This window comes from Cherax quadricarinatus, chromosome 5 (genome assembly GCF_038502225.1).
Source record: "Cherax quadricarinatus isolate ZL_2023a chromosome 5, ASM3850222v1, whole genome shotgun sequence".
Taxonomy (NCBI): Eukaryota; Metazoa; Arthropoda; class Malacostraca; order Decapoda; family Parastacidae; genus Cherax; species Cherax quadricarinatus.
The window spans coordinates 51,440,454-51,459,706 of NC_091296.1; the positions used below are offsets into that span (position 1 = coordinate 51,440,454).

Here is a 19,253-nt window from a genome sequence, read left to right on the forward strand (position 1 = left end):
CTTCTACTTACACTTAGGTCACACTACACATACATGTACACGTTTATTTATACACACTCATCTGAGTTTTCTTTGATTTTATCTTAATAGTTCTTGGTCTTATTACTTTTCCTTTTATATCCATGGGGAAGTGGAATAAGAATCTTTCCTCCGTAAGCCATGCGTGTTGTAAAAGTCAACTAAAATGCCGGGAACAATGGGCTAGTAACCCCTTTTCCTGTAAAGATTACTAAAAAGAATAAGAAGAAGAAAATTGTCAAAGTGGGAAGTCTGAATGTGCGTGGATGTTGTGCAGATGATAAGAAAGAGATGATTGTGGATGTTATGAATGAGAAGAAGCTGGATGTCCTGGCTTTAAGTGAAACAAAGCTGAAGGGTGTGGGAGAGTTTCAATGGAGAGGAATAAATGGGATTAGGTCAGGGATTTCAAATAGAGTTAGAGCTAATGAAGGAGTAGCAATAATGTTGAAGGATAAGCTATGGCAGGAAAAGAGGGACTATAAATGTATTGATTCAAGGATTATGTGGAGTAAAATAAAGATTGGATGTGAAAAGTGGGTTATAGTAAGCGTGTATGCACCTGGAGAAGAGAGAAGTGTAGAGGAGAGAGAGAGATTTTGGGAAATGTTGAGTGAATGCGTGGGGAGTTTTGAATCAAGTGTGAGAGTAATAGTAGTTGGGGATTTCAATGCTAAAGTGGGTAAAAATGTTATGGAGGGAGTAGAAGGTAAATTTGGGGTGCCAGGGGTAAATGTAAATGGGGAGCCTTTAATTGAGCTATGTGTAGAAAGAAATTTGGTAATAAGTAATACATATTTTATGAAAAAGAAGATAAATAAATATACAAGGTATGATGTAGCACGTAATGAAAGTAATTTGTTAAATTATATATTGGTGGATAAAAGGTTGATGGGTAGGCTCCAGGATGTACATGTTTATAGAGGGGCAACTGATATATTGGATCATTATTTAGTTGTAGCTACAGTTAGAGTAAGAGGTAGATGGGAAAAGAGGAACGTGGCAACAACAAGTAAGAGGGAGGTGAAAGCGTATAAACTGAGGGAGGAGGAAGTTCGGGTGAGATACAAGCGACTATTGGCAGAAAGGTGGGCTAGTGCAAAGATGAGTAGTGGGGGGGCTGAAGAGGGTTGGAATAGTTTTAAAAATGCAGTATTAGAATGTGGGGCAGAAGTTTGTGGTTATAGGAGGGTGGGGGCAGGAGGAAAGAGGAGTGATTGATGGAATGATGAAGTAAAGGGTGTGATAAAAGAGAAAAAGGTAGCTTATGAGAGGTTTTTACAAAGTAGAAGTGTTATAAGAAGAACAGAGTATATGGAGAGTAAAAGGTGAAGAGAGTGGTGAGAGTGCAAAAGGAGAGCAGATGATAGAGTGGGAGAGGCACTGTCAAGAAATTTTAATGAAAATAAGAAAAAAATTTGGAGTGAGTTAAACAAATTAAGAAAGCCTAGGGAAAGTATGGATTTGTCAGTTAAAAACAGAGTAGGGGAGTTAGTAGATAGGGAGAGGGAGGTATTAGGTAGATGGCGAGAATATTTTGAGGAACTTTTAAATGTTGAGGAAGAAAGGGAGGCGGTAATTTCATGCACTGGCCAGGGAGGTATACCATCTTTTAGGAGTGAAGAAGAGCAGAATGTAAGTGTGGTGGAGGTACGTGAGGCATTACGTAAAATGAAAGGGGGTAAAGCAGCTGGAACTGATGGAATCATGACAGAAATGTTAAAAGCAGGGGGGATATAGTGTTGGAGTGGTTGGTACTTTTGTTTAATAAATGTATTAAAGAGGGGAAGGTACCTAGGAATTGGCAGAGAGCATGTATAGTCCCTTTATATAAAGGGAAAGGGGACAAAAGAGATTGTAAAAATTATAGAGGAATAAGTTTACTGAGTATACCAGGAAAAGTATACGGTAGGGTTATAATTGAAAGAATTAGAGGTAAGACAGAATGTAGGATTACGGATGAGCAAGGAGGTTTCAGAGTGGGTAGGGGATGTGTAGATCAAGTGTTTACATTGAAGCATATATGTGAACAGTATTTAGATAAAGGTAGGGAAGTTTTTATTGCATTTATGGATTTAGAAAAGGCATATGATAAAGTGGATAGAGGAGCAATGTGGCAGATGTTGCAAGTATATGGAATAGGTGGTAAGTTACTAAATGCTGTAAAGAGTTTTTATGAGGATAGTGAGGCTTAGGTTAGGGTGTGTAGAAGAGAGGGAGACTACCTCCCGGTAAAAGTAGGTCTTAGACAGGGATGTGTAATGTCACCATGGTTGTTTAATATATTTATAGATGGGGTTGTAAAAGAAGTAAATGCTAGGGTGTTCGGGAGAGGGGTGGGATTAAATTATGGGGAATCAAATTCAAAATGGGAATTGACACAGTTACTTTTTGCTGATGATACTGTGCTTATGGGAGATTCTAAAGAAAAATTGCAAAGGTTAGTGGATGAGTTTGGGAATGTGTGTAAAGGTAGAAAGTTGAACATAGGAAAGAGTAAGGTGATGAGGGTATCAAATGATTTAGATAAAGAAAAACTGGATATCAGATTGGGGAGGAGGAGTATGGAAGAAGTGAATGTTTTCAGATACTTGGGAGTTGACGTGTCGGCGGATGGATTTATGAAGGATGAGGTTAATCATAGAATTGATGAGGGAAAAAAGGTGAGTGGTGCGTTGAGGTATATGTGGAGTCAAAAAACGTTATCTATGGAGGCAAAGAAGGGAATGTATGAAAGTATAGTAGTACCAACACTCTCATATGGATGTGAAGCTTGGGTGGTAAATGCAGCAGCGAGGAGACGGTTGGAGGCAGTGGAGATGTCATGTCCAAGGGCAATGTGTGGTGTAAATATTATGCAGAAAATTCGGAGTGTGGAAATTAGGAGAAGGTGTGGAGCTAATAAAAGTATTAGTCAGAGGGCAGAAGAGGGGTTGTTGAGGTGGTTTGGTCATTTAGAGAGAATGGAAAGCATATAAATCTATAGGGGAAGGAAGGCGGGGTAGGGGTCGTCCTCGAAAGGGTTGGAGAGAGGGGGTAAAGGAGGTTTTGTGGGCGAGGGGCTTGGGCTTCCAGCAAGCGTGCGTGAGCGTGTTAGGAGTGAATGGAGACGAATGATACTTGGGACCTGACGATCTGTTGGAGTGTGAGCAGAGTAATATTTAGTGAAGGGATTCAGGGAAACCGGTTATTTTCATATAGTCGGACTTGAGTCCTGGAAATGGGAAGTACAATGCCTGCACTTTAAAGGAGGGGTTTGGGATATTGGCAGTTTGGAGGGATATGTTGTGTATCTTTATACGTATATGCTTCTAAACTGTTGTATTCTGAGTACCTCTGCAAAAACAGTGATAAAGTGTGGTGAAAGTGTTGAATGATGAAAGTATTTTCTTTTTGGGGATTTTCTTTGTTTTTTGGGCCACCCTGCCTCGGTGGGAGACGGCCGACTTGTTGAAAAAAAATATGTGTGTGTGTGTGCGAAAAGATAATTTTCATATAAAAATTATTATTGCCTGTTTGGAACAAGCTATGTGAGATAGTTGCCCTAATGTTCTCTTATTATTTCCTCCATTTATACTCCTTGTGTCAATATATCTCGGCTTACATTAAGTTTATCTTTGTCGTGTAATAAGGTTATCAGTGGAAAACATGAAGCTCACAGTGCTTCATATTCTATGTTTGTTATCTTCTCCAAACACTGGGACATTAACCACTAAATACTAACCTGTACACCAGCAGTACCAGAGAGCTGTTCACCACAGACACAGACTAGGACGCTGGCCGCAGTAGACGGAGGCTGGCTCCGCACTGTCGCGGGAGTGGATTACGCACATTTTATATAGCAAATGTTTTGTAAAGGATGATATTCCGAGTGGTCAGTTTAGAAAGCAGTAAGCGAACACTCATTTCCTAGTACATTCCAATACGAAGCAATCCCTTCCCTCCTGGCCCTTGGTGCATACCAAATCAACTAAAAGGAACTGTATATATCACTGGGACGAAATCGCTATTGCGTTAACAATTTAACTGTAACTTCGGATAAGAAAGGCAATTATTTTGTAATGAAAGATGTCAGTTACAGCACACGACGACGGTATTTATAGACTTTATAGACTTTATAGTCTTTAAAGACTGGTTAAATTCTAACTACAACAACAAGATACAGTGTTAAAACATAACACCAAAACAGAACACCGTTTCTAATATCACATGGGATTATCTGGATCCCCTACTCTTCGTGTTATGTAAATATGTTATTTAGTGATAAACGTAGACTGTAGCCAGATGACGGCCTTCTTCAGTGTCAGGTAAAAACTCGAAGAATAAAGATAAACTTCAAACATCGTAACTAAAGTGATGTACATGATGACTGATAAATAAAATGTCCTTGAATCTCAAGTTAGCAGAAACTATACTATTTGGATAAAAATGCAACTGAGTACATCATTTTAAGACATGGATTAACAAGGACCCTAATTTAACGAAAACTTCAGCCAGTATCCTTCAGGAAAAATTCTTTGATTCCTGCATGTTATATGAATTAATACTTAACATCATATTAAAAGAAAAACGGAAACCAAGTTATTATTATTGTTGGAATCATAGAGAACTTACCCGTATAGTTATGATCGCCAAGTTGACGTTCCTTTATATACAAGCACAGTGCTTATCAGCTTGTCGTGAAGAATAGCTGCTTATCATGGAACTTCAACAAAAAAATCTGGAAAATAGATTATAAAACACCTAACACTAGATGAAAAGATTTATCCTTTATCCGGATATAAGCGAACATGTAAGTTTGTAGTAGTAAGTAGTGGGTTCGCCAGTGCTGTCCCGGCCCAGGTCTTATCCAGTTTGAGTTTCGATGAAATACAAAGAATAAAATGCTAAAGTAGAAAATAGAATGAAACACTTAAAGCTAAACTATACATACAAACTTGTTAACTACTAGTCCACAATATCTTCCCTAAACATGTATTTTTTTACGAACTAAAATTGGTATTGAACAAGGAAAAGTGAGCTTAACTTTGTAGTTGGTCTTGTCTCAGGCTCTTTTTAAATAAAAATAGAAGACCGAAAAGGGTTTTGAGATCATATATAGGTCAACGATAGTATAAATTAGTTTGTCTCAAAATGAAAAGGATTTAGTTATTGAAGCTGCAAAAAATAAAAATAATTTTTGTATAGTTAACATAAGGATAACTGGAATCCAAGACAGTGTTTCAGATACATAATCGAAACATTGATCTGATATATACATTATACTGTTCAAAATATGAAGATCAGTGCTTATGGTTGGTTAATGAAGCTTATAGCCTAGCTTATAGCCTATCGACTACACGACGGTCATTAAGTTTTCATGTCACCTGTCAAGAATAAGTCTCTAAAATATGGATTTAAGTAAACTCCCATCATACATCCTTAGGTCTATATATCTTATTAATTGTTATTTCTTGAGTTTCACATTTTTTGTAATTTTTATTAAATTTATTATAATTTTACAGAGAATAAGTTATATTGTTTGGCTCTATCTTAGGCGCTACATAACGTATCATTAATGTATGTCTACAACATTTATTTCTACAAGTACATGTACAAGGTATACAGATCTAGCTGACACCAATGACATACTACTATATAGAAAGCCCCTTGTTATGCAGAGCATTTCGGGCAAATTACGTCAGTTTTGTCCCAGGATGCGGCCAACATCAGTCGACAAACACTCAGGTGCCCAATTTAAACTGATGGGTGAACAGGGACAGCAGGTGTCTTACGTAAACACGTCCCTAATGTTTTCCAGACGTACCGGAGATTCGAACTCCGGACCTCAGTGTGTGAGCCGAGTACCCTAGCGAACGAGCTACGGGACACCCTACATAAGCTGGAGAGGAATGGCGAGAGTGGACATCCATACTAAATCCGCTTGACAGGTAAAACTATTCCTAACGAAAAGGAAATACTTTGACAGAAACGCATATTCTGCGAAATTATATTGAGAACAGGAAGTGACTGGTCCCTCAGGTATTGTCCCAGAATGTTTTTCTAAGAATAAGAAATTAACAAGGATATACATAAATAGTTACGACACCTCAGTACTCAACATTCTCGTGCTGTATTACTCATGATGATTAATAATAAGTGATATGTGAATTTAAGTTTCCAAAAAATCTGGGAAAAAAATGTAAATATATTTTCCTGTGACATCCTCAGAGCAAAGAATAAACTTGCTTCAGGGAAATCTCAGGTTCTCCTTGGAACTGTGTGAATATTGTCTTCTCCTATCACCCCCTATGTTCTACATTCTAAGTAGATTTTACTTAAAGAAAAATATATTGACAAAAAATACAATAGGGAGTAGAACAACATATATAACATCTCAGAGTTATATCTCGAATACTTCGTCCAGCTCCCCGGTGGTGGGCCGCATGCCCAGAATGCTGCAGGCATTTCCCCTCTGGATCACAACTCTATCTGAAAGAGGAAGCTGGCCGCACTGTGATCCATGGTTTCTGTGACGAGTTTTTCACCAAGCTCTTTGAGGAACTTTAAAGCACACTTGCCCCGTGCTCCAAGGGTCTCCGACCCTACTGGGAAGGCCTTCATATTTGCAGGTCTTCTGGGTCTCCCTGTAGCTGGCAGCTCCACCCCCTTCAACTTCAGAGCATGACAAGTAGGTGTCCGTCAATGTGGCGGCACAGGTGTAGTCCCAGGCAATCTGCTTACCATTCTTCCAGGGTAGCATAGTGGCTCCATCAAGATGCTTTTGACATCCGTCAGACCTCTGAACTTGAGGTTTCCGTTCAGCTGGGCAACGGGCTGTGGCGAGGCTTCTCTTTATGATGTCGTTGACTTCATCATGTCTAGCATACTTCCCTTCTGACGTGTGACACACGAGACCATGATCAGTCGTCGACCTGTCGCAAATACACCTATGTTCGGTGAGTATGGGGCGGCTAGGCGAAGAGCAACATCAGTCCGAATTACCTGTGGGTCGAGTTGAGTGCCCAGAGAGGAATTGGGAACAACTAAAAGGAAATCTGAATGTGGTGCCTTCACCACTAGGAGACGAGCTTTGTCCTTCCCTGAAGCGTTGGTGAACATTGTGTTGGCGATTTTCCATGATCGGTTTGTCCCAGTGAGACTTGTTTGTGCTCTTCGGGAGGAGCTGGTCTACTGGAGGAGTCTGCAAGGGTGTCCCACCTCACGGCTGCTTCAATGAACCTGGGGTTTTGAGCTCCTACTGTACCCCTCAAGCGTTTGGGGGCAATCTCCTTGACTACTAGTCTACTGGAAGCCAAACACGAGGACAGAAATGCAGGTAAAGCTACCTGCATTGCCTTGCGCACCCCTATATTTCCCAGTCGCACCGAACTTCCAGTGACAGATTCAGTGCTTTCTTAAAGATTGATCTCAGGAGTAAGTCATATTCGTTGAGTGTTGGGTTGTCAATAGAGGGTGCGCACCTCAGGAAGTAAGTGAATCTTGTGAGAAGATATATACAGTAGGTCCTCTAGCAGGGACTCTTCAGTACCTGCCAGAGTCCCATCATCCAAGTATCAGATGTTGAGCAAGCTGTGTAGGCTGGAGGTTAGTTATCGTACTGCCAAGCAGAAGAGAAGTGGAGTGAATGGGTCACCCTGCTGAACATCCTCTAATGAGGGAATTTCATGTTCGCCAAAAAAAAGAATTGAGGGTTTCTTGTATCCAGTTGAAATAAAGGGAAAAAGACTGGGGAACCGAGCCTGAACGGCTGGCAAGACCACATCTCTTTTCTTGGGTCTACCTCTGTGATTTCTGCGATGATGGGGCAGAGAGACACAATTAACTGTTCTTGGGTAGTTGTGCACTGCCTTGATGACTGATGTGGTTAGCAGTTTGCCGCGTCTTTCAAGAACTGCAAGACAGACATTGCCGAACAGGAGTAGGTTGTGCGATGCTTTAATGGTTCCTCGGGCTTCCAAGTTGGTGGAACCTTCATTCACCTGCTTAAGAAAATTTGTGAATTTCCCAGCCGCATATGGACGAGCCGCCTTGGGAATGTGAGATAGGGTACTGCTAGCAATGGATTTGAATGCCATCAGATCTTCCGCAACTGAGGAGGTTACCATTTGAACTTTCATCTGCCTGTGGAGGCTGTGGGCTACTCTCTTCAGGGACCATGTGTGATCCAGCACACCCATTGTGTGCATGTATAAGGCCATTACTGTTGAGTGCCCTAAACCCTCCACACACCTGACATGTCTCTTCTTTCATTGTTAGGAGCACTGCTTCCCTGGCTTTGTGGCTAGCTAGCTGCATCATCTGCCACACCTCAGTCTGTGTGGTGAGCTTGGGCTGAAGGGAGAATGGCACGTATTGGTGGAGGTACATACCCTGGGTTGTTCATATTAGGGGTGGAGGAGAGCGTAGGCCTAGATCTGGTTGGCGGTCTCAAGTACTCGTGGAAGGCGGGATAGGGAGGAGGTGTAGGTGGTTAGAGGAGTGATGAGGATGAAGTAGTAGTGGAGGAGGGGTGATGATCTGGGGAGGCAGGCCTCGCAGAGTTGTCCACTCTCTGCAATAAACGACACCTCATTATACATGACACGACACTATACACTATATACCGCCCCCCTGCACTATAAACAACACATCCATACTCTCAGCACCATACATTCAAGGTGAACAAACACTGTCATCGAAACAAGTCTGCATGGTGTGTGCGTGTGTTTAGGGAAAGGAGGGGGGTAAACACGCATGTTGACCACCTCCCCTCACTGCCCCCTCCAACCATTAGATGACCGTTATGTATCCTCCCTTACTGGCACTCCACTTTTCTTGAGTCTAATGGAAGAAATGAAATGTAGGGTCTTCTTGCCACTCTAAAATGAGCTGCAGGTATTCACACGCCAGCCTGTTGATGATAGTATGCCAAAACCACAAACCCACAGCCTCTTTCTGGCAGAGATGCCATATATATATATATATATATATATATATATATATATATATATATATATATATATATATATATATATATAACGGGTTACTGAACTCCTTAAAAACACAAATATGCTACAACAGAATAAATATCACTGAATTAGAGCAAAAACTTCACAGAAGTACATACCTCACAGAAGAAGTACAAAGGGAACAAAAGGCCATACAGGATATTGCAAGAAACCCAAAATGTTTCTATTCCTACGCAAAATCCAAGCTAAGAACTACCTGTAGAATTGGACCACTACTGAGAGGAGACTCGTATACTGACGACGAACAGGAAATGAGTGAAATCCCAAAAGAACAGTATGAGTCGGTGTTCAGCAACCCACTAAATGACAGAAATATTTTTCACTCCAGAAGAAGGCCGCACAGACCAACTAACTGACATTAGTACAAAACCCATGGATTTTGAAAAAGAATTGGAAAACATGCCCACTCACTCAGCACCTGGACCAGATTCATGGAATGCTCTATTTATAAAGAAGTGCAAAGTACCACTAGCACAAGCCCTCAGTATTCTTTGGAGAAAGAGCTTAGATCTAGGTGAAATACCGGAGGCCTTAAAGAGTGCAGACATAGCTCCTTTGCATAAAAATTACAGACCAGTAGCCCTAACCTCTCAAATCATAAAAATCTTCGAAAGAGTGATGAGACGGCAGGTTACAAATTTCATGGACCAGCACAGCCAACATAACCCGAACCAGCATGGTTTTAGAGCAGGACGATCATGTCTGTCACAGATGTTGAACCATTATGACAGAATTACGGAGGCACTGGAAGACGACCAAAACGCAGATGTGATTTACACAGATTTTGTAAAGGCGTTTGACAAATGCGATCATGGAGTGAGAGCGCACAAAATAAAGGCCATGGGCATTACGGGGAAGGTAGGCAGATGGATTTTCGGTTTCCTAACACACACAACACAAAAAGTAGTAGTGAACAGGGGAAGATCCAGCATCAGTGAGGTCAAAAGCTCAGTGCCCCAAGGCACTGTCCTGGCACCTCTGCTGTTCCTCATCCTCATAGCAGACATAGACAAAACCACCCAGCACACTTTTGTATCATCATTTGCAGATGACACTAAAATAAGCATGAAAGTCATTACGATAGGGGACACTGAAAAAGTACAGGAAGACATAAACAGGGTTTTCCAGTGGGCAGTGGAGAACAACATGACGTTCATTGGTGATAAGTTCCAGCTGCTTGGGTATGGAAAGAATGAACAACTCAAAAGGAGCACTATGTACAAAACTCCAGAGGGTCACCAAATAGAACGTAAGGAACGGAATAATTATGTCAGCGGACCTTTCTTTTAAAGACCGTGGCTTAGCGCTTCTTTTTGATTATAATAATAATTTTAAAGACCGTAACAAGACAAAGATCACGACAGCCAGGAAGATGACGGGGTGGGTATTGAGAACTTTCAAAACAAGGGAAATAATGCCGATGGTGACACTCTCCAAATCGCAAGTGCTCCCTCACTTAGAATATTGCTCAGTGCTGACGGCCCCGTTCAAGGCAGGAGAAATATTGGAGCTGGAACAAATACAGAGATCGTTTACGGCTCACATTGAACCAGTAAAGCACCTAAACTACTGGGAACGCCTACAAGTCTTGAACATGTACTCATTGGGGCGGAGGAGAGAGAGGTACATGATAATATATACCTGGAAGGTACTCGAGGGCTTGGTCCCAAATCTGCACACTGCCATAACAACATACTGGAGTGAGAGATATGGGAGGAAGTGTAAAATAAACCCAGTGAGGAGCAGGGGTGCGGTGGGGACAATAAGGGAACACTATCAACATCCGGGGTCCCAGACTTTTCAACATCTTACCAGAAGATATCAGAAACACTGCTGGAACAAGTGTAGAAGCCTTCAAGAGGAAACTGGCCCATGGCCGGGCTCAGAGAGTAGATAAACTCCCGAAACTCTTCAAAGGTATATATATATATATATATATATATATATATATATATATATATATATATATATATATATATATATATAAAATGTCGTGCCGAATATGTAAAACTGGTCATTTAGCAAGAACTCATTTAAAATTAAGTCCTTTCTAAAAATTTCTCTTATACTTTTAAAGATAATTTTTTTTCATTAATGTTAAAGTAAAAATTTTTAATTTTGCACCAAAAGAATCTTAGAAAACTTACCTAACCTTGTAGATGAATGGTTCAAGGAACCGACACGTTGTTAAATTAGACACATGTGCAACTATAAAGATACCCAAGAGTTGCACATGTGTCTAATTTAACAACGTGTCGGTTCTCTGAACCATTCATCTACAATCCTGTCAGACACTGCAACTTCTTGGGATCTTAATACTTGGGAATTCTTCGCTTGCCTAACCCTTGGGCACGACCTACTTCCACAATGAACAAATGTGACACCACCTACGACTGCTGCACCTCTCCTGCCATACGGTTTATAAGCTGCTTCTCCGCTCATATGCCGTATTCTATTCAAGATTGATGGACTGACCACATCGACTCAAGGTTGAGGGACTGATTACCTCGTCCTCCTGTTCTTCAAATTTATCCTTTGCATGGACTGATGAAGCCACTATGTGGCGAAACGTTTCCTCAATAATGATAACTAACCGTATTCTAACAAGCGCAAGTTATTTTAGCCTAATCCTACTAAATATATTTTTAAAACGTTTACAGTAATTTAATACTAAACAAACAGTGAAATATATTTTTTTCGTTAGGTATTTTGGCGAAATTATTGCATACACAAATTTTCCCTTGTCCTATATGGCAAGATGAGCGTTGCTATTTAAGCCAGAATCGCAAGTTCTGCCTATTAGGCACGACATATATATATATATATATATATATATATATATATATATATATATATATATGTCGTGCCGAATATGTAAAACTGGTCAATTAGCAAGAACTCATTTAAAATTAAGTCCTTTCTAAAATTTTCTCTTATACGTTTGAAGATATATTTTTTTCATTAATGTTTATGTAAAAATTTATAATTTTGCACCAAAAGGAACTTAGAAAACTTACCTAACCTTATTATAACAAGCGCAATTTATTTTAGCCTAACCCAACTAAATATATTTTAGATTTGTTTACAATAATTTAATACTAAACAAACTCAGTGAAATATATTTTTTTCGTTAGGTTCAGATCGATTTTGGCGAAATTATTGCATATACAAATTTTCACTTGTCCTATATGGCAAGATGAGCGTTGCTATTTAAGCCAAGATCGCAAGTTCTGCCTATTCGGCACGACATATATATATATATATATATATATATATATATATATATATATATATATATATATATATATATATATATATATGTCGTGCCGAATACGTAAAACTGGTCAATTAGCAAGAACTCATTTATAATTAAGTCCTTTCTAAAATTTTCTCTTATACGTTTAAAGATATATTTTTTTCATTAATGTTAATGTAAAAAAAAATTAATTTTGTACCAAAAGAATCTTAGAAAACTTACCTAACCTTGTTATAACAAGAACAATTTATTTTAGCCTAACACAACTATATATATTTTAGATTTGTTTACAATAATTTAATACTAAACAAACACAGTGAAATATATTTTTTTCGTTAGGTTCAGAATGATTTTGGTGAAATTATTGCATACACAAATTTTCGCTTGTCCTATATGGCAAGATGAGCATTGCTATTTAAGCCAAGATCGCAAATTCTGCCTATTCGGCACGACATATATATATATATATATATATATATATATATATATATATATATATATATATATATATATATATATACGTATATATATATATTATATATATATATATTTTTATATAATATATATATATATATTACATATATATATATATATTATATATATACATATATAATATATATACGTGTATATATATATATTATATATATACATATATAATATATATACGTGTATATATATATATTATATATGTACATATATAATATATATATATATATATATATATATATATACAGGTACCCCTTCAATGATACCTAAAATTATCAAACTGAGGTTGTGGGATATGTAGAAGGTTAACTCAAATATTTACTGGTTAGTTTTGCTCAATATGGAAAAACCATTTTCTTCCTAAGATCATATCACCAGTGCCATATATTTGTCTAGTTCAGTTTTTTTATATTTGTGATAACACGTATTTGTTGTTGGATGCTGTTTTTTTGCGAATTGGAAAATGATGTTGAAACAGATATTTGTGGAGTGCTGTTTTTGGAAATGCTGGCTACAAATTTTTCGGTACATTCATCAAAATAAAACTGATCAGTTTTTCAATCATTGTTACATCATCCTGATTTTCTTTACCACACTAAATACTGCTTTATGCTGCTAGCAAACCAGCTGCGTTCCCTGAATTCTTGAGTTCCCGAGTTTCTGTTTTCATGTTTGTTTTACATGAGTCATCCGTTGCTGAGTATCATGTTGTAGTAAGTGGTACAACTGTTTGAGAGTTGATTATGATGCCCAAGTTTTAAAATCTTGGATTACTCAAAGCTTTGTTTATGAAACGTTTCCAATATTGTCCATGAGATATTATTTCTGAGACAAGACAATTTCTTTCACTGACGTTTAGCTGTTTGGTGAAATATATTCGACAAAGAGAGATCTTAGCAATATTCTTCTCGTTAATTCAATGAAATGATGGTATGGGTGTCTGTTTTCTAAACAATGTATTGTAGTTTTTTCATATTTGTGATTTAATATTTTGTCCTATTGCAGTGGGTAGACACATTCTGAATGAGCCTGTGCTTTGGTACGTCATTTTGTTTTTGAAGAACCTCTAGTTTACTCTAGACTAAAGGAGAGTGACTGAAGTGGATCCTAATGATGTCTTCTACTATTCTCTGCTGTAGAATACAAATATAGGTAACCAGTTGAAGTGTAGGTAGAATACAAGGAAAATTGCTGTACTGTCCCTTCTGTTCCTTTGACAACAATGACACCATTATCTCATGCTATCATATGAATTTTGGAAGCTTAAATTTTAAATTCATGCCTTGATTCTTGTATAATCTCAGTGTCGTGCGTTGATGTGTGGTATCCAGGAAATGACATCAAACTATGGACAACTGTTTTTACATTATATATATATATATATATATATATATATATATATATATATATATATATATATATATATATATATATATATATATATATATATAATGTCATTGCCGAATGATGTCACCGAAGACTCATGGGGCCTTTTATACTCTAGGCAATCCTAGCCAATCCCACACTATCCTAGGCTATCCTAGCCTATCCCACTCGATCATAGCCTGTCGTAGCCCATCCCACACTATCCTAGGCTATCCCTGCCTGTCCTAGCCTATCCCACACTATCCCAGCCTATCCTACACTATCCTAGCCTATCCCACAATATGCTAGGCTATCACAGCCTATCCTGCACTGTCCTAGGCAAAATTAGATTCCACACTTTCCACACTATACTAGCCTATCCCACTATCCTAGGCTACCCCTGCTTATTCTAGCCTATCCCACACTATTCTAGGCTATCCCAACCTATCCTAGCCTGTCCCATACAATCCTAGGCTATCCCACACTATCCTAGCTTATCCCAGCCTATCCTAGCCTATCCCAAACTATGATAGGCTATCTTACACTATCCTAAGCTATCTCAGGCTTTCCTAAAATATCCTGCACTATCCCAGGCAATCCTAGCCTATCCCACACTATCCTAGGCTATCCAAGCCTTTTACACAGTACCATAGGCTGTCCCAGCCTATAGTACCCTATCACACACTATCCTAGGCTATCCCAGCCTATCCTAGCCTATTCTGCACTATCCTGGCAATCCTAGATTATCCCACCCTATTCTAGGCTTTCCTAGCTCATCCCACACTATTATAGGCTATCCTAGCCTATCTATCACTATCATAGGGTATCCTAACCTATCCCAATCTATCCGAGCCTATTCCACAATATCCTAGGCTATCCATGCCTATCACAGCTTATCTCAGAGTATCCTAGGCTAACCCAAGCTATCCTAGCCTATCCCACACTAGCCTAGCCTATCCTAGCCTTTCCAGCACTATCCTAGGCTATGTATCCTACCCTCTGCATACCCACATTATTCTAGCTTATCCCAACCTATCTTAGCCTATCCCACTCTATGATAGGCTATCCCTGACTGTCCTATGCTATCCCCCGGTATCTTAGGCTATCCCAACCTATCCTAGCCAATCCCACTGTCCTAGGCTATCCTAGCCTATCCACCACTATCCTAGGATATCCCTGCCTCTCCTAGCCTATCCCACACTATGCTAGTCTATCCCAACTTATTCTAGCCTATCGCACACTATCCTAGGTTATCCTACTTTATCCCACACTATCCTAGGTTATCCCAGCCTATCCTACACTATCCTAGGTTATCCCAGCCTATCCTACACTATCCTAGGTTATCCCAGCCTATGTTAGCCTATCGAACACTGTCCTAGGCTAACCCAACCTGTCCTAGCCTATCCAGCATCATCCTAGGCTAACACAACCTGCCCTAGCCTACCCAGCATCATCCTAAGCTATCTAAGCATATCCCACACTGTCCTTGCCTATCCAAACCTATCCTAGCCTATATCACACTATGATAGGCTATCGAAGCTTATCGACCACTATTTTAGGCTATCCCAGCCTATCCTAGCCTATCCCTCACTATGGTAAACTATCCCTGGCTATCCTAGCCTATCCCTCACTATGGTAAACTATCCCTGGCTATCCTAGCCTATCCCACAGTATCCTAGGCTATCCCAACCTATCTTAGCCTATCCCAAAGTCCTAAGCTATCCACCACTATCCTAGGATATCCCTGCCTCTCCTAGCATATCCCACTATCCTAGTCTATCCCAACTTATCCTAGCCTATCGCACACTATCCTAGCTTATACCACACTATCCCATCCTATCCTAACCTATCCTACACTATCCCAGGTTATCCCAGCCTATGTTAACCTATCCATCACTATCATAGGCTAACTCAACCTATACTATGTTGTCTCACACTATCCTAGGGTATCCTAGCCTATCCAGCACTATACTAATCTAAGCCTATTCTAGAGCCTATTCCAAGCAATCCTAGCCTATCCCAACCTATCCTAGCCTATCCCACAATATGATAAGCTATCGAAGCTTCTCCACCACTATTTTAGGCTATCCCAGCCTATCCTAGCATGTCCCACACTATCCTAGGCTACCCCTTAGTTTCATAGCCTTTCCGACAGCATCCTAGGCTATCCCAACCTATCTTAGCCTATCCAACAGTATATTAGACTATCCCTGCCTCTCGTAGCCTGTCCCACACTATCCTAGTCTATCCCAACTTATCCTAGCCTATTCCACTCTCCTACGTTTTCCTAGCTTATCCCACACTATCCTAGGCTATCCCACGTTATCCTAGGTTATTCCAGCCTATGGTAGCCTATCCAACACTATCCTAGGCTATCCCAACCTATCCTACCATATTCCACTATCCTAGGCTATCCTGCACAATCCAAGACTGTCCCAGCGTATCCTGTGCTATCCTAGGCTGTCCCAGCCTATCCTAGAGAATCCTACACTATCCTAGGCTATCCCAGCATATCCCACTCTTTCCTAGCCTATCCCACTAGTATTATCCTACACTATCCATGCCTATCCCACAATATCCTAGGCTATCCCAGCCTATCCTATACTGTCTAGGCTATCCTAGCCTACCCCACACTATCCTAGCCTATCCCACTATTCTAGGGTTTCTAAGCCTATTCTAGCCTATCCCACACAATCCTAGGTTATCCTGCCCTATTCAACACTATCGTAGGCTATCCCTGCCTATCCTGGCCTGTCCTGCACGATCCTAGGTTATCCCACATTTCGTAGGCTATTCCTGCCTATCATAACCTGTCCTGCACGATCCTAGGTTATCCCACACTATCGTAGCCTATCCTACCCTATCCCAGATTATAATGGGCTATCTCTGCCAATGCTTCTCTATCCCACAGTATCCTAGGCTATCCTAATCTATCCTAGCACATCCGACATTATCCTATGTATCCTAGCTTATCATGTACTGTCCTACACTCTCCCAGCCTTTCCTAGCCTATCCCACAATATTCTAAGCTATCCCAACCTATCCAAGAATATTGCACATTATCCTACGCTATCCTAGCCTATCCTGCACTATCACAGACTATACCAGCCCATCCTAGAATTTCCTGCACTATCCCATGCAATCCTAGCCTATCCCACACTGTCCTAGGCTATCCTAGCCTATCCCATACTATCCTAGGCTATCCTAAAATATTGTGAGATACTATCTTAGGCTATCCCAGCCTATCGCAGGCTATCCCAGCCAATCCTGCACTATCCTAGGCAATCCTAGTTTATTCCACACTACACCAGCCTATCCTGCACTATCCTAGGCTATCCGAGCCCATCCTAGCCTATCCCACTATCCTAGGCTTTCCCAGCCTATTCTACCCCATCCATCATTATCCTAGGCTATTCCAACCTGTCCTGAACTATCCTAGGCTATCTCAGCCTATCCTAGCCTATCCCACACTGTCCTAGGCTGTCTCAGCCTAACCCACTCTATCCTAGCCTATTCCACACTATCTTAGGCTATTCTAAAATATCCTGGTGTATCCCCCAATATCCTAGGCTATCCTATATATCCCACATTATCCTAGGCTCTCCTAGCCTATCCCACGCTATCCTAGGCTATCCTAGCCTATCCCACACGCTCCGGGGCTATCGCAGCCTATCCTGCACTATCCTAGGAATTCCTAGACTATCCCACACTATTCTAGGCTATCCTAGCCTAATCACACTATTCTAGGCTATCGTAGCCTATTCCACACACTATCCTAGGCTATCCCAGCCTATTCCATACTATGCTAGGCTATCCTAGCCTATCCCACACTATCCTGACTATCTAAGCCTATCCCACACTATCCTAGGGAATCCCAGCCTATCCCACACAATCCTAGCTTATCCTACCCTTTTCAACACTATCGTAGGCTATCCCTGCCTATCCTAGCCTGTCCTGCACGATCCAAGGTTATACCACACTATCGTAGCCTATCCTAACCTATCCCAAACTATCCTAGGCTATCCCAATCTATCCTTACACATCCTACATTATCCTATGTATCCTAGCCTATCCTGCAGTATCCTACAATCTCCAGGCCTATCCTAGCCTATCCCACAATGTCCTAGGCTATCCCAGCCAAATATATTCTAAGCTATTTTATCCTATCTCACACTATCCTAGGCTATCCCCGCCTATCCTAGAATATCCTGCACTATCCTATGAAATCCTTGATTATCCCACACTATTTTAGGCTATCCTAGCCTATCCCACACTATCATAGGCTATTCTAACCTATCCCACTGTCCTAGCCTATCCCACACTAACCTAGGCTGTCCCTGCCTACCCTAGCTTATCCCACAGTATCCTAGGGTATCCCAGCCTATCCTAGCCTATCCAACACTACCCTAGGATATCCCTGCCTTTCCTAGCCTATGATCGTGCAGATCATAGATGATCATAGATTACCCCACGCACTCGTAGCCTCTCCAACACTATCCTAGCCTATGCTAGCCTAGCCCACAGTATCTTAGGCTATTCCAGCCTATCCCACACTATCCTAGGATATCCTAGCATAGCCTGCACTATCCTAAGCTATCCCAGCCTATCCCACACTATCCTAGGCTATCACAGCCTATCCTGCTCTATCCTAGCTTATAATAGTCTATCCCACACTATCTTAGACTATTCCAAACTGTCCTATTATATCCTACACTATTCTTGGCTATAATAGCCTATCTCACACTATCCTAGTCTATAATAGCTTATCACACTATCCTAGCCTATCCTAGACTGTTCTAAGCTATCTTAGTCCATCCCACACTGTCCTAAGCTATCCCTGCCTATCATAGCATATCCCACATTATCCTAGGCTATTCCAACATATCCTAGCCTATCCAGAACAATCCTAGGTTATCCCAGCATATCCCACACTCTCGTAGGCTATCCTAGCCTATCCCACACTATCCTAGGCTTACTCAACCTATCCTAGCCTGTTCCACACTATCCTAGATTATCATAGCCTATCCACTATTATCCTAGGCTATCCCCGCCTATCTTAGAATATCCTGCACTATCCTATGAAATCCTTGATTATCCCACACTATTTTAGGCTATCC

At 40.4% G+C, this 19,253-nt stretch overlaps 2 protein-coding genes across 3 annotated transcripts in view; one reads left to right on the forward strand and one right to left on the reverse strand.

The window, feature by feature from the left end:
• The window catches only part of LOC138855447 (uncharacterized), an 8,274-nt gene extending 4,437 nt beyond the window's left edge, over positions 1–3,837 (reverse strand). Inside the window, exon 1 of the mRNA XM_070104815.1 lies at positions 3,743–3,837. The gene's annotated coding sequence lies outside the window, so the exon portion shown is untranslated. The remainder of the gene's footprint in view (positions 1–3,742) is intronic.
• The window catches only part of LOC128684656 (uncharacterized), a 126,096-nt gene that overhangs the window by 61,506 nt on the left and 45,337 nt on the right, over positions 1–19,253 (forward strand). The window lies entirely within an intron of this gene.